The sequence below is a fragment of the Homarus americanus genome, unplaced genomic scaffold (genome assembly GCF_018991925.1).
Source record: "Homarus americanus isolate GMGI-L3 unplaced genomic scaffold, GMGI_Hamer_2.0 scaffold31037, whole genome shotgun sequence".
NCBI lineage: Eukaryota > Metazoa > Arthropoda > Malacostraca > Decapoda > Nephropidae > Homarus > Homarus americanus.
The window spans coordinates 25,958,716-25,975,736 of record NW_024722227.1 but is presented as its reverse complement, the minus strand read 5'-3'; the positions used below and the strand labels follow the sequence as shown (position 1 = coordinate 25,975,736).

The following is a 17,021-nucleotide window of genomic DNA, read 5'->3' as shown; positions in this document are numbered from 1 at the left end:
TGGTAATTCACTTCAGTTATTTACATACAGTATACTGTACAGTACTGTACTGTATGATGTAATCTGGTAATTATCTTGGAGAGAATAAAATAGCGGTTAAGTAGTTTTGAAGTACAATATACTGTAGTACTGTACATGTAAGCTCGGGGTTAAAAGTCCGCTCCCTCTGTAAATGAAGCAGCATTGACCCCAAGTAAGATGAAACAGTCAGGCTAAGTCAATTTGAAGACTCATTCCCGTGACTCAGTTTCACCACGGGGAGCAAACTTTTGCCAGTGACTCTTTATACCATCAACAAAGACAATTGGTAACATGGGTATATTTTTTTATCCTGATACTAATTCTAAAGGTTTAAATATTCCTAAACACGTGAAATAATTTTATTTTCTTGATAATTACAAATGGTTCAGTAAACCTTTTGTTGGAGCACTATGTACAAAATTTGGCAATACACTATTCATGACATTAAACATGAAGTGAATACAACTTGGTAAAACTATGTTTCTAGTTCTCTAAAGTTAATTATGTAACTTCATTAAATTCTAACCAAAAGTATAATGGTTATAAATACTATTTATAACTACAATCAAACATCTCGGAAAATTATTATTGAGAAAAATTGCCCTTTTGATCTTCTTTTTGATAATGTTACAAATCATTAAAAGGCATTACTGTGTATGTTTTAATACAGTCTATAAATTATTTTATTTACTGTATTAAAAGCAAGGATGCATATCTCTTGCCAACCTCTCCACATCAACCATAGAGATGTATCTCTCTTAGTTTTTACTGATGTCTAGTGTGGCACTAACCTAGAATATGCACTTAAAGACCTTAGCTGTTGAAGCGCAGTACAGTACAGTATAATACATTATGACATCTTCACACCATCAGAAATGCCACAAACTATGGAATTCTTTATGTTACAGTTGGGCAACCAACATCCAAAGAGGTTGTTGCCAACTGCTTGTACAGTATTTATTAACAAAAAAAGGATATAAAAATTTTGAAAATCTGGTCTATTAAAAAGATAAGAGGAGTACTTATATTCACAGCTTAAGAGCCCTGAGTCAATTGTGGATGCCTTACAGAGTTACTGGCCATGGTAAAGTTTACAAACACCCTTTAACTCCCTAATTTTCCCAACAAGATTGATGATGACACGTGGTAAAGGAGATCATCATCCATACTTGATTGGTAACTAAATTATGAGGAAGACGATGTACAGTAACTTAAAAAAATCAATTTTGCTTGAATGCCTCAGCAAGTTAAATGACAGCAAAATTTCTGTCCATCAATTTTACACTTAAAGTAATTCTTTTCTACAGAGAGCACTACTGTACCTTGTTTCCCCCAGCACACTCCACTGACATAATACATGTACAATACTTTGACCTTAACAACTACTGACTAAACTCACCTCATGCACTATCCCCCTCTTACCACCATTTTTAATACCTTATGTGTAGGAACGTATTTCTCATGAGGGAAGCACACTTGCTTTTTGTAACCACTGGTACCTTTTTTAAGGGGATCAATGACTATCTAAAATTATAGTATCTGAACACAGTGGGGAGTGCGTGCCACTAGTGCTTCCTCAAGTTGTGTGTCAGTATAAATCTCTTCCATGGGTGGGTCACTTATTATGGGTAGTCATGACCATATTATCTTGGTGAGAAAACAGATTTTTACTTTTTTTCCTTCATGTTTTCCTGTAACCCAAATGGCTTCAATTTCCCCATTACATGAAATACTTTACTTTGACAAGCACCAAGTTGCATTATAATTAATGTACCATACTGATAAAAAACCAAGGTACAGTACTGTACTGTACAGTATATACAAGGTGTATCGCAACGTTATATCATAACTTCAGGGGCTGATTCCTGGGGTCGTTACCAGTCAGATATGTAATACAGTATGTACTATGGGGAGATGTATGTACTACAGTCAAGAGAATTAAAATAATATGACAACCATTCCCATCACATAACCAATACACAAAGTGCTTCTCCATATATTTCTCCTTCGTGAATGTCAACGGCATATTCACAGCTAATCTGATTAACAGGCTACCACTAGGCATCACACAATCACACCCTGAGCTGCACTCATTGCTAATGTAAGCACTAGTAAGGCCTTGATTCTCATTATGATGCTTTATGATTCATAATGACGGCCTCGCCGTTTTTTAATCAGTTTCATACAGCTTGTACTGTACTAGCAAATCATGCTGCATTGGGAAGGAATAGGAGAGGTTGATACACCTGATGCTATGTGACACACACACACACATCTCTCACATATAATTATACTTGTTCTCCCCATACCTCCACAACCATTTTGAATCAGACCAAAGTTCATAATATATTTCTGACTGCTAATGACTCCAGGAATCAGCCCCTTAAGTTATAACATAACATTGCAGTATGCCCTGTATATACAGTATATAGATAAAAATGCCTGGGTTCATACATAATATACATACTCTACACAGTACTATACTTGGATGTAGAATTTATTTTAATTACATAAACAACATTGAAGACCACCATTTAACAGGTGGTAACTTGTATGACGTTTAAACAAGGAGAGTTTTGTTACTTTATATTCATTACTTATTGAATTCTGTATTTCCCTGAACTATACTGTCACAGTCATGATATAACCTGATGTTATTATGTGAGAACATGACAGAATTACAAGTCAATACAAAATTATCGACCACCCTTCCACGAGTAACAGTGTGAAACATCTTGTGAAAACTGTAAACATATACCTGTGGTTACCGGAGTCAGCTGGTTGCTATTGATCATTTTCTATTCCAGTAACCTTGAGGTGAATGATACTTAGTTTACTGACTGTATATAGGCAAGATACTTTACTTAATTAGCTTGAATTTAAGATAATAGTAATACTGTACAGTATTTCCCGTTAGCCGGAATATCTAGTCCCCAGAACTCTCCAATAGCCAGAATTAATTTTTAGCCTTCAGGGAAACTTCAAGAAAACCCTCTCCATTCCATGTATAGAAACGAGCTTCTGAAGAGAATATAATGAACATTTTCCCTAAAAATTAAGAGAAAATATCTCTGTTTCCATCATGAGAACAAATTTTCCAGGAGTTCCAAGAGATTGCATTATTCTCCAATACGTTGGTGGGATAACTGCTTGGGTAATAAAAGCCATAGGCTCCATTGCACAAGGTTGTTCACTCGTTTGCTGCTGCTTTTTGTGTACAATTTGTGTTGTGCAGTAATGTACATTACTGTACCTGGACACATTCAGCCAAGAATACAGTGTTAAGATGTAAAAAGTGATTACTGTACATTCATTAAGTGTGAAAGTACTGTATGTTGCATGCAGAATAGACAAAGTATGCCTACTGTAGTTTAAAGGGTACAGTATACAGTGCATGTACAATCCCTCCTCCATGAAGGGAGAGGAGTGACAGATAGCAACACCTGCTACAGTAGATGGTACAGGACAAAGGCAGGCCATCCTGTATCATCATATCACCATTTGGCCAGCCTGCATCACAAGTTCAAGACGACAGTATCTGCTGGTGGGTACAGAAGTATAGTATTTACAGTAGTATTTTTGCTTATTTACAATATATGGTATTGTACGTGTACATGTACAGTCACCCAAAAAAGTCCTGTCGCGAACCACGATTCAGACTCGTGAACCCGAAGCAGTAGACACTGATACATTATTCTGTCCATAAATGCTTCAGATTCAAGAGTCTGAATCTCGAAGTTCATGGTTTGCGACAGGACTTTTTTAGGTGACTGTACAGTGGTCTTTGCCTAAATAAATACAGCTGTGTCTGTCCGTGCGAGATGCATAGTTTACACTGTCGGAAATTTTACCCCGTACAGTAACCAGAAAAATTCCGGGGATGTGCAATTTTTTCCGGGGAAGAGAAAATTTGTCTCAATACCAGGAAATCTCTCGTAAGCAGAACCGCTCTGCACCAACTATTCAGGATAATACGGATATCACTGTTTCGTAAAATGTCTGTAACTTGCAAATTAACAAAGGTGCAAATTTTCTTTGTGAGAGGGAGGGGGGGGGGTGCAGTTATGAGAAAGGACCAAGACCAGGTTATGCAGCTTGGTTATCACTCCAGGTGGGTGATGCTTCCATCCTCACCACATTTAAATTCTCATGTAGGTATACTTCACACTTATTATGACAGCTGTGCCGAAGAACATAAACTTTTGTTAGTCACGTTTTTGTATTACAAACATATGGATATTATCATAAAGTTGTAACAGTACTGTATTAGTAACTTCAATATAAAATTAGTAATTGTCAACTGCAGTGCTGCATATTGACTGTGCTGTGACTACATATAACTACTGTTTTGTTTAGCTAAATACTCTACCATAATAGTGTTACAATAATGTACTGGGTGTGCATATTCAACATAATGAAACATACTCAGAAATCTTCCAGGGCCAGAGGCCTGCGTATATACTGTAGCCTCGTCTTACTCAGCGTGACACGTCGGGGTGTAGGTCATATCATGGTGTACATAGTGTTCCATGCTGCAGTGACTGTCTGAACCATCTACAACTCCCAGCAGATCAATGCCTTCTGGTGAGCATAGGACAATGTTTATGTATTTTTCATTACTGTATAATCTATAGGGTGTTTTGTATAAATGGTGCCAAATGGGGGAGGGTTAGGGGTCAGTTAGGATTTGGAATATGAGACATTAAGTTCTTCAGGGTTACAATTGACTAGGGTTAGGAAATAAAGAGAATTTTTAAAACAGTTAATAAATACAGAACATCCTCTTATTTCTTAAACCAACCCTATCCTGCTTGGTTCCATTTATACAATACCAACAGATGAACATCAAGATTAACATTCATGTTCACAGGTCAACACAGGTCTAAATTTGCTTTAAGTAAAAATGATTTTTAGAGTATCACCAGTCACCACAATAAGCCCTCACAGTAGCTGTAACACCTGATCCACATATGGTTGTCTTAGGAAAGTTTGACTATACTATACTGATGATCTACACAGGTATCCCTCGCTATACCGATGGGTTAGGTTCCTCAAAACCATTCGTTAAGTGAATTTTCATGTAGCAAATAAAAGAATATACTGTAAGGGAAAAATAGGGTTCAGTTCCCAATGACAAGAATACCCCAATACCATACCCCAAAACATGAAATCAGTTCACGAACAACAAAAAAAAAACCTAATTTAATGATAATTAGTACAGTACTCTGTACACAACTACATTGTACAGTAATTTACTACCAAACACATTAAACACATTAATAAAATACTACCTAGAATTATAGATGATAATATGCAGTTAAATCCATTAGGAAAAAGCTAAATGAAAGTTTAACACAACTGCCATTTGCATAGATGCTGGCTGCATCACGCGTGGCTGCCCTCAGGTCTCGCCATTGCAACACACTGAACGCAGACCAGCTGCCTCTGCCGGCTCTTAGCAATGTTTCCTTTCCGCTCTCACATATACAAAAAGCCTTTTATTCCCTTTATGTTTTTGGCCTGATGATAGTTATTTCTTTTACTTTTTTTTACATTATGTATGCAGGATTGTGTGTGCTTGTAACGGAGTAAAAAAAAGTGAAGAAAATTTCTACTCAAAATTAGGAGTTGAAAAATAAACTTAACCCCCCCACAGTCCATCCTGCTAACTCTCACTGGTGCACGAAGAAATGTTTATTCCCTTTATGCTTTTAACCTTATGATAATTTTTTTTTACATTATGTAATGTAGGATTGCATGTACATGTAACTGAAAAAAGAAAAGAAAAAAGTTATGTTTATATTCCCTGTACAGATACCTGAAATTACAAGTTGAAAAATAACCATAACATAACTCCTACCCCAGTCTGGGAGGGAGAGTGCCAGGGGAATGTGACCACTCCAGGTGACTCCAGTGACATGCAATTTTAATTATTGCCCGGATCCAATTTCACATAAGCAGGGGAAGCTTTCGTAACACAAAAAAGAAATAGTAAGTTAGGAAATTTGTATTAGTGAATTTCTGTATCTCAAACATTCATATACTGTACTGTACAGTAGTGAGGGATACCTGTATACAGTAATTCTAGACTAACAATACAGCAACTGTAATTGTACTAATATTACAGGGCACTGTAACATCCATGTCATTCAGTGACACGTTATATATATAGATACTGTATTCATATAGCATTTCCCTAGTAAATATATTCCCTTTAAAAATTTGACAAGATTTTGAATTTAAAATTTATTTGATTGATAGGTTTTCTTACTCTAAGGTACTGTATGTGACTGTCCAACAGGAAGCCACCATGTGACAATGGTTTGCTCTTTATATGATCTTTATCTTTTCACTGCTGGTGTTCTCCAATGTTATATAATTTCCTTTAATTAATTTACACGATTTATATTATTTGACATTACCATTTAGTATGCAGAGTATCTTATAACATTTAATAGCCAAGAGGTCTTACTGCAGTACAGGTAGTATATTTTGTTCCTATGTCTGGCTTCCCACTGCTGCTATACACTATCAACACTGATTAAAGTCTAAAACAGCTGATATAAAAGTGTTCTATGAAAATCATGAGCAACTGTATTAATACATGAAGTGGTCTAGAACAGGTGAGCAGTGCTGCTGGAGCACCACTCTGGTACCTTCATTCATCCTGAGAGATCTTTATATTGCTGACAGCTTGACAGTAAATCAAATGGACCGACATGAAAATTCTAGATTCATCTTGTGACATCAAATAATAATTGATATACTGTACCAAGTATCAGACTCCCAGTCCCAGTGGCAATATAACCTCATATTATATAGCAACTGAGCAGCACAGCACCTACCCGTATATAGGTGCTCCTCGACTTAAGAACATTCAACTTACAAACTTTCAGAGATACAAACATCATGTGGATGAGACTGGATTATTTTGAAGAAAATTCCAAATAGAACAAACATTACCTTAGAGGAAAAGAGTGAGCCAGATTTTAAGGCTGTATAAAAGGGTATAGCTGTACTAAATATCCATAATCTTTTCATTTTTTACAATATGTTTGGTATCTACAAGAGTAAAGTTGGACTTACAAACAAGCCTCAGGAACGTAATTCTTTCACAAGTAGAGGAGCACCTGTATATAGATACAAGCTACCAGTTACAGGCTCTACATATATCTCAGGTACAGTAGCTAAAAAGAGTATCTGTGTGAAACAATATGATCCCACGGACGATAGGTATTGAGATATGCGTGTTGTTGTCTTCTTACACTATATGAGTGTAATCACTTAACTGTTTATCTTATTCCTATATGCCAACAGTGTTGGATACTGAATGGCGGTGGGTGAAGACACGCATACCAACCCGCCCGAGACATCACGAGTTGTACGTCCATTTTCTGAAGTCATCGGGCCACCCTGTCAGATACTTTCTTTAGCTACTGTACAAATTATTATTCATTGTTTCTTACACATTCTACTGTTTCCCATATACTGTACTGTATTTATTTCTAATAAGTAATTTAAAGTTGCTATGTAAACAAATAATGTTATATACTCATAAAATAGCATGTTGACATACAGATCATCTTGTTTATACAGTATATGCTTGATATACTGTAATCAATAATCAGATCGCTATAATTTGGAGTTCTGTTTAATTTGTATGTTACTTTTTTTTAGGGAATTAAACAATTACAATTCAGAATGAATATGAAATAACGAGCTGTTCCGAAAAATTGATTACTGTATTATTATAGGAATATTTTATGAAATAGATTAAAATGAATGAATTACAGTATAGGAATAAAATATGAATTATATTGATACAAAACTACATTTACGTGCATAGCCAGTGAGGGGTGGTGGAGGAGGAGGGAGCGAGTGCAGTTTAGACTGAGAGGACAACTCACCTCTCACTCGTCACCCCGTGATCCCTTTATAATAGGGGTGTCAAACTCATGGCCCGCGGACAAAATGTGGCCCTTGGGATGGTCCATTGTGGTCCGCGGGATGACGGTAAACTTTATCAGCCCATGAAATTATAATAGAAATAGATATGAAGGAAAAATGCAAATATGATTAAGTCAGTAAATTCCAAAATGATCTTTACATAATTGTGGCAATAATTGAATTTATATTGTTAATGCTAGTAATAACACTACTGAAAAGGGAAAATGCATCGTCTGTGCTTTTTGCTATCCTACTATTAGCGTTACTCATGTTTATTAAGTAAAATGAATTTTACACACTTAATATCAGACAAAACCAAATGAGGTATTCCTGATAAGTCAGGTAAGGCAATGTGTGAAGCTGTAAACTTCAATCCTGCAAATATTTGATATAGCACTTGTGTTGGCCCTGAAGAGGGTAACTAAAATAAGAATTGGCCCTCTAAAGGTTTTGAGTTTGACAGCGACCGCTGCTTTATAGCGACAGCATGTAATTTCACCATAATTCCAATATTATTTAGGTCCATTTGGTGCTGGGTTAATAAAACATTATTGAAAAATGATTAATTTTTCTCCCAAAATTCCACACTCAATCCTAGATGAGCTATTACGCCTTAGTATATTCCTCACCTCTTGTTTACAGAGCGGTAGCAGCTGGTCGGTTTTGCTTTCCCTAACAATGTTACCAGCACTCACCAGGTGTGCGTGATCTAGGTATATGCTGTGGTTATCAGCATATATATATATATATATATATATATATATATATATATATATATATATATATATATATATATATATATATATATATATATATATATATATATATTCTCATTAATTCAACTTCAAAGGGGCTATGGGTCACTCAAATTACCAAAAAATCCAGTGTTTGAGAGATGGTGAGTGCTGGTAACATTGTTAGGGAAAGCAATATATATATATATATATGCTGATAACCACAAGGAAAGAAGAAAACACGAAGTTCCCAGGGGTGAGTACAGAATGTACTCACCCCTGAAGATGTGAATTACACGAAAGCGCTTGGGAACTTCGTGTTTTCTTCTTTCCTTGTGGTTATCAGCATATACCTAGATCACGCGCACCCACAGCGATTTACTTGCATATATATATATATAACTAAAATATTTTTGGAACTCTGGCACCTCAAAATTTAGCACTGTACCCCTGGTCAGGATTTCTGACGAGTTAAAAAATTTATAAAAAAAGGACATAATATGGCTGATTACGTCACTCTGTCAGTCATCTTACGTTCTGTCAGAAATTACATCCATGACACTCTCTCAGATATGGAAGAAGCCATTCAAAGACATCACAATAATTGATGACAGTTGATGATCAGCCCTTGGCTACTCTTCTAACATACATTTTGATTTTAAAACACATATTTCTACTACAGGAACTATTGGGATTGTTTATAATGTAACAATTGCTCTGGAGTCTAGCCATACATGTAGGCTAGTGGAACAAAGCCTTAAATAAACTTTGGTTCAAATTTTATTATTCTTTTTCAATCTCACTCGCTTATTTTGTAGTAAAACTGTCTCTCTCTATTCTGCTTGCTAATCTTTCGGTACTCTGCTTACTAATCTTTCTGTACTCTGCTTACTAATCTTTCTGTATTCTCCTTATTTATCTTTCTGTATTCTGCTTGCTAATCTTTACGACTGATAACTGGTCACGAAGCTCCAGGCTGTTCATAATTCTTAGTGTTAGCTTGTACTGTACTGTAGTCAGCCCTCCCTTTCATTCTTAATTTCATTCTCCATTTCCTCTTCTACACATCATTATATACTGCCAACATTTAATTATATATTACGATTCTTCATCTAATGGATTTTGTTTCTTCCAATCCTAAAATACTTTCTCGACTGAAACTATTTAACTATTGGTCACTAATCATCAATACTCAAGTCATCTTACTGTACTTAAGTTATATACACAGTAAAATAGTGTTTCTATTACTCCTTGCCAGTGCTTGTCTCAAATATTTCTCCCTAAAAGGAAATGATTAGTTATTCTAAAAAAATTCTTAATACTGGTATCATTCATCTAACTCCATTTCTTAACTTACAATGATTTATTCTAAGGTGTGAGGCTTATTATTTGTGAAGTACATAAAATATACTGTATAACAAGAGAAAAATGCCAAAAACAAACTTCCAATTCTGCAAAACTATGATGACAATATAAAGAACCCAGTAGAGTAAATATACAAAACAATACCAATACACTGGTTTTTACTCACACTATACTGTATACAGTACCAACTTTCCTTAGGAGTTTTTACTGTAACTTCTTTCTTCAAATGGAATTGTGACATAAAAGTTAAGCACTGTATAGTAATATCTCCGTTAGCGGGAATTTCTCAAACCCGGAACTCTCCGATAGGAATTGAAATTTTCTCAGAAAATCGTTCCCAAAGCCTGAATTTTCCAGAAAATTCAGGCTTTGGGAACTATTTTTCGAAGAGCACATTTTCCGGAAAATTCCGAGAAAATTTCCCAATACCCGGGAAATTCCAGAAAATTCCGGGGATGGGGGAGTTTTTATCCATGTTTGAGAGATAAAGTCAGGCGCATTTTCTGGAGATTCCGAGAAATTTTTTCTGATACCTGGAAATTTCCGGGGATGGGGGATATTTTTCCGAGTTTGAGAGATGATGTAATGGGCAATTTCTGGAACTTCCGAGAACATGTTTCCGTTATCCGGAAAATTCCGGGGATGAGGGATTTTTTCCGGCTTTGAGAGAGAGGTCTCGTTACCCAGAAATCTCTCGTTCCCGGAAGTGCTCTGCACCAATTGTTCCGGCTAACGGGGATATCACTTATAATTATTAAAGCAGTTCCCATGCACAATAAAATGTTCAAACTAAAATCAAGTTCCATTTTATTATTAAATGAGTTTTATGACCAAAACAAAAACACAATCTGCAACAAGATATTGGCAACAGTTCCTGTGGTACCAGTCTTAAACAACATGTCACAGGTCCAACCATCCAAAGATAATCATAATAATTAATTTCAACTGCTACAAAACCAAATAACCTGTCAATCAATTTCCTCTTTCTATTTAAAATAATAAAAATTTTCAGCAAAGGTTCAACAACACCAAGATATGAAATGAGTCTTGGTACAAAGTTGACTATCATCCTGGCTGGCATACTTAACATATACAGCACAGTACAGTACAGTACAGTATACCGGTTCGTGTCCTCATTATTTAAATAAGTGACTCAGTCTTAGGTAATGCAGTAAAAAAAAATGATTGTTGTAAATATCTTAAAACTGACTTCTTAGAACTCTTAAAACAACTTTTTCAATCAACATTTTACACAGTATTTTCTATCAATTAACCTTTCACCTAATTTTATTTCTTCTTACTTCTATTTACTTCACTCTGTATTATGTTTCGCTGATTACTAATGACAAATTTCCTTAATTTTCAACATTTTAACCATTTTTGTGTCAACCATCCCACTTTTTCCAAATTTCAATCTATCAGAAAAAACCTCTGGACTACCTTTACGGTTTCTAATCTTAACAATACTGTACAGCAGGGGTTGGCAACCTTTTGAACACACTGTACCAGTTTTTAACATTTCTACTGCCCCGCGTGCCAACTATAATTTTCAATATGCAAATTATTGTCACGTGTATACAGTATTGATAAATAATGCTTTGAAATGAAATACACACAATTACATATGAATGGTAAGATATATAATAAAATACTTTAAAATGCTCTCACCATTTTAGTGTGATCCCTGTCCCTGCTTCCCCTTGCTCAGTGTTGCTATGTCGGGAGTATATCTGGACACCTTAAGTTACACACACCCCTCGGAGTGTAAGTCAGCTGTGATGAGGATATTTTTCATGCGTGATAATATCTGCTCACACAGATATGTCGATCCATAGGTTGAAAGCAGTGTGAAGGCAACCTTCTTCATGCCATCAAATTTCTCTGGTAGGGATGCCCAGCAGCTTAGGGTGGAGACCTCATGATCACTCACAGTCGTTTAGAGTGATTTACGTAGTTCTGTGAACTTTACCACCCATAATGAAGACAACTTAAAATCGATCAGCTGCATCTCTAGGTCCCCAATTTCCATCCACTCAAATAAAGACAATTCCTCAAAGTTTTCAGGTTTAATTAAAAAGGAAAACATTGGGCCAATGTGCTGGAAATCTTGAAATCTGACAGAGAACTCTGACTTCAGTTCTTGCATGTACACTGTAATCTCTGTAATGTTCACACAATGATGTTCTGGCCACCCCTTCAGGTGCGTGAAGTAGCGGAAAGTTGTAGTTTCAATAACCACCAAGTAAACTGTCAGCTTTGTAACAAAAGTCTTCCAAGTGTCATACAGATCCACAACTGTTTGTCCTGCAGGCAAAGATTAAGGTCACTGAGGTGTTTGGTGATGTCTGAGAGAAACATAAGTTTCACTACCCATTGGTCATCTTCCAGTTCGGGGTATTTTTGGCCCTTTTCTTTCAGATAGATCCTGATTTCATCACAGCATTCCATGAACCATTCTAAAACTTAGCCACCTAACACTGGAGTAAAGGGGCATGTCTCCATATGCACTATTCATCTCATCAAGAAAACTGGAATTGTCTGTGTAGAAGATCGTGCAATCTAAAAATTCAAAATTTTTGTCACAGTGGCCATTACTTTATTGGGATAAGAGTTTGAAATTCTGGCACACAGATTTCCTTGATGAATAATGCAGTGTAACTTCAGGATGGGGTGTCCAATTTTATCCTCAATTTGGATGGCAAATCCCCTGTGTTTTCCTACCATAGCAGGAGTGCCATCCGTTGTAACTGCAAATATTTTTTTAATATCAACCCCTCTCTCCTCAAATTAATCAATGAACGTTTTAACAATGTCATCCCCCTTGGTAGTACCATACATAGGTCTAAGGCAGCACAGCTCCTCGTGTACCTCCGTGTCACTGTACCTGGCGATAATAGCCAAATGTTGTATGTCATTTATATCAACTCTCTCATCAGCAGCAATACTGAACACAGTTACATTTGTTAATGCAACAGTTTGCTTTTCTCTTATATTTACAACCATGCCTGATATGTGCCTCTCTACAGTCCTGGCTGCAACAGGCATGTCTTTTATCCATGAGGTGATTGTATATAATCCCCTTCAATAAATGGTTTTCCATGTTTAGCAATACACAAAGAAACTTTGTAGCTGGCCTCAGTTGGATGATCTTTGTTTGCACTCAGATTCTTCATAACGCTGCTTTGTTTTTCATAGTGGGATACTGCCTTCTTAATTGCTTCAGCCTTGTCTGCATTGTCCTAATGTCTTCTCATGCTTCATTACATAATGTCTCTTTACACTTGATGCCCGACAAGCAACATTCTCACAACACAGAGCACACACACAGCTCGTCCAAGAGGGTTGAAACGATCAAAATTCTAATTTGGCTTTCTTGGCAGCTGCCATTGTGGGTCCTTAATTATGAGCAGCTTCTGTCACCGCAGCTGAAAGAGCACTGACCGTGCCTGACAGTCTGAGTAACCAGTGTTACCGCCTAGAAATAGAAACTCCCGCAAATAAAAAATTGGGTAGATTGAATACTAACAGAAAGATGATTGTGTAATTTTAATAAAAGTGATGTAAATACATATTCAAAATAATAAAACATATAATTATACTCCAACTACTTAGATACAGAAAATATCCAAGAAAAAGAACAAAAGGCAAGCTACCTATTTTGTGTAGCTAAAATGGCAACACCGGATCTCACGCAACACAGGCTACAGCTGGGCAGACGAGTACTGGACGCGTGAGTTCTAACTCTAGCTCATGTCATAGTTTGTTTATTTCAAATGGTGCTCTTATTTTTTATTTTGTTATAAGTTTTTAAAATCACTTGGCGTGCCAAGGTCAACCCTCTCACATGCCAACTTTGGCACGCATGCCAGGAGTTGCCGACTCCTGCTGTACAGTATTATGAGCATTCAATACTAAATATCCGTTGTTACCAATGATAGAGTTTAGATTTCATCAACCACCTCAAAATCCCATCAGTGTGTTGTATTAATACAAAATGGCTCTGACATACTCTGTAATGCACAATATCATAGAAACTTTTCTTCGTTCTTTTTAAACACATTCATGGTGCAATTCAAATTATGTGCAGTAAATTTTTTTCACTGAAAATTTGCTGTTAAGTAGAGGAGAGTTGAGTTACCATGATCTGAGCTGACATAATTAGCCGCGTCACTGGTCACTACAGATGGCCCTCGGCCGCCTTCGTACTGGTCAGCAGAGAGAATCAAATCACCGGAGCCAGAAGATAGAGGATTCTGTTAAATATCACATTTTATAAAGGTTGGAATAGACTTTCATGAAACACCATACACGAATTAGTAACTTTTAAAATATTCACATGTGGAAGTGAAAAAATATCTAACGTTCTAAATATGTTAAACGGTCTCAAAATATCATCGGATGTTCTAAAAATATCAAAAGTTTTAAAACTGCGTAAGGGACAAATACAATATTACATGAATATCAGTGACACTTTGAGGAGAAAATATAAAACAACTAATTTCAGAAACTTAAAAGAATGCTTACCTGGTTGACTATGTGAACTGTGGTTGGTCCAACAGGAACTGAAACAGCTGTACCTCCACTCTGACTAGTGAGGGGACCAAGTTCAGCCCCACTAGTTCCATCTCCGCCAACCAGAACTGTACTGTTACCTTGGAATAAAAGAAAAATATAACTGGTTAAGCTATGAATTAGAAGAAGTTTACAAGTCATGAATCCACACAACACAGTATAATTAAAAGTTTTTATTTTAATTAATGCTTTTCATACTAATATTTGACACATCATTGCTATATACCAACACAGTACTGTATCAAATTCATCCCAAATTTAGTGGGCCTGGAAATTCTACATTTCAAGAATTCTCGGGTGCATTAAAACCTGCAGAATTAAAAGAAAAATAATGTAATGCTCATGAGATGTGAGTCAGTGTAGGAAGGTTTTTATTACTGTTCTGTAGAACAAGGTGGAACACGTAGGATGTGGATGTAAATATTATGAGTGGGATAAATGAAAAATAAGGAGGGACAGTATGAAAGATGTACTGTACTATAGTGCGTTATTTCCCAGCTGAGAAGAGATGCCCCGCCCCCTCCTCAAGAGTAACAGCTGATTAGCTGTTGCAAATGTGTCCGATTTTGTCCCGAAGTAATGATGTAATTCTAAATGAGTATATTCATAATCGATGGGAAGACCATTTCTGACCATAAAGATATTTAGCTTAATTATATAAAGATACATATACATTCATTAATTCAAACATGAGTACAAAGGAAGTTTATCAGAAATATTGTATATTAATTAACTGTAAAACTCTGGTTGCAAATTTACGCTTTCGGAGGATGCATTTAATATATATTTATTTTTACCCACAATAAGGCATACTAAGACAAATTACATATCAGTAATACTACCAGTGGCGTGTCGTGAGAAAATGCTAGGGTAAGCAAATGACGCTTTCTTACTTGTAAAGTCACGAGATCTAAAAGAATTCTTTAGTAGATCACATACAGTCTGTATGTGATCTACTAAAGAATTCTTTTAGATCTCGTGACTTTACAAGTAAGAAGGCGTCATTTGCTTACCCTAGCATTTTTCTCACGACACGCCACTGAATACTACATATGCAAAAACTAACATTTTAAAAGAATGTTTGAAGTCCTACTCTGAGACATCTAACTAGCAAGTAATTAAAATCTATCAGTATTTGTTCAGGTTATTGTTTTCACAAATGCCGGGTGGACGAGGAAAAAAAAATCAAGCTTGCCGATGTTCCAATCCTGGGATGGCAAGAAACAATAAGGGAAGATCAGAAGCAGCATTAAGTAAGGTGAAGTGGAGGAAGTGTGTTAGTCCCTGTTGCCATAAAGTGATAATGTTTAACACCACACATATACATACATACATACACACGTACATACAAACATACACACACTTCCTTCAGCCTTCATAGGGTAAGGACGTGTGTAGTCGGCGCTGCCCGTGGTCTCTTGACCATGGAGACAGCTGCCAGCCTGGTCTGTCGGGCCCTTCCCCTTCCCCATCTCCTCCTCCCCATCTGGATTTATCAACATCCTCCCACCAACAGTACAGTGCAAAGATTGTTGATCAACCCACAACTGATATACAAAAGTGACAAATTCAACTCGAACAGGAGAAACAACTGTTAGAGCGACAATCAGTACTTAGCGGCCAATGTTGACCTGACACCTTGACCTCACGCACACAGCCCACGGTACACTTGCCACCCCCAACACTGGATGAGAAGCCAAGAAACACTCCAAACTACACCAGGAGAGAAATGAGGACTCCCTACTCCATCCAGGTGAGAAAATATGAATTCCTAACTTCATCACATGAGGAACAAGAACCATCTCCAACACCCTGTGTGAGCTGGAGGACCTACCCGGACCATGTGGTACATCTGCAGCTGCAGCGAGGTAGCGGCTTAGCAACCAGGTACAACGGCCATCAAGACAGTGGGAAGGACTTTGTTGGCGCCGACATCAGGTCACAAGAATGTCTACAGACCAGCTCCCACAGTACCAGATCTAAAGTTAATCTATATTTTGACTGTTTCGTATGTTTTTGTATTGAAAGCTTTTGTCAATCAAGTCACTCAATCCACGATTTCACCATATGTAACTTATCATCTCTGTTCATTGTATATTTTCAGCCTTCGAGCTGCCATGTTTTCTTAATAAACCAACAATTATTATTACATATACATTATGTACAAAAAAACACACACACACACACACACACACAAACAAACAAAACAAACAACACACACAAACAAACATACAAACAAACACACACACACACACACACACACATGTACAAAACACACCTACCTCATTGAGGGATGCACCCATCTCTGAATTACTGTACTGTGTCCCTAAGAGTGCCTTAAATCTTTTAGTTTCACCCTAAAGATCACTTTTTATATGAAGT

At 36.6% G+C, this 17,021-nt stretch overlaps 2 long non-coding RNA genes across 2 annotated transcripts; both read right to left on the bottom strand.

Annotated features, from left to right (window-relative positions):
* Positions 1–366: 366 nt before the first annotated feature.
* On the bottom strand, positions 367–8,693 carry LOC121862441. The gene is made up of 2 exons (XR_006088230.1): positions 7,929–8,693; positions 367–4,602 (listed from the first exon to the last, which is right to left on the bottom strand). It is a non-coding gene; the product is annotated as an uncharacterized LOC121862441 (long non-coding RNA).
* Positions 8,694–13,598: 4,905 nt separating this feature from the next.
* Positions 13,599–14,790, bottom strand: LOC121862440. The gene is made up of 2 exons (XR_006088229.1): positions 14,592–14,790; positions 13,599–14,320 (listed from the first exon to the last, which is right to left on the bottom strand). It is a non-coding gene; the product is annotated as an uncharacterized LOC121862440 (long non-coding RNA).
* Positions 14,791–17,021: the final 2,231 nt, after the last annotated feature.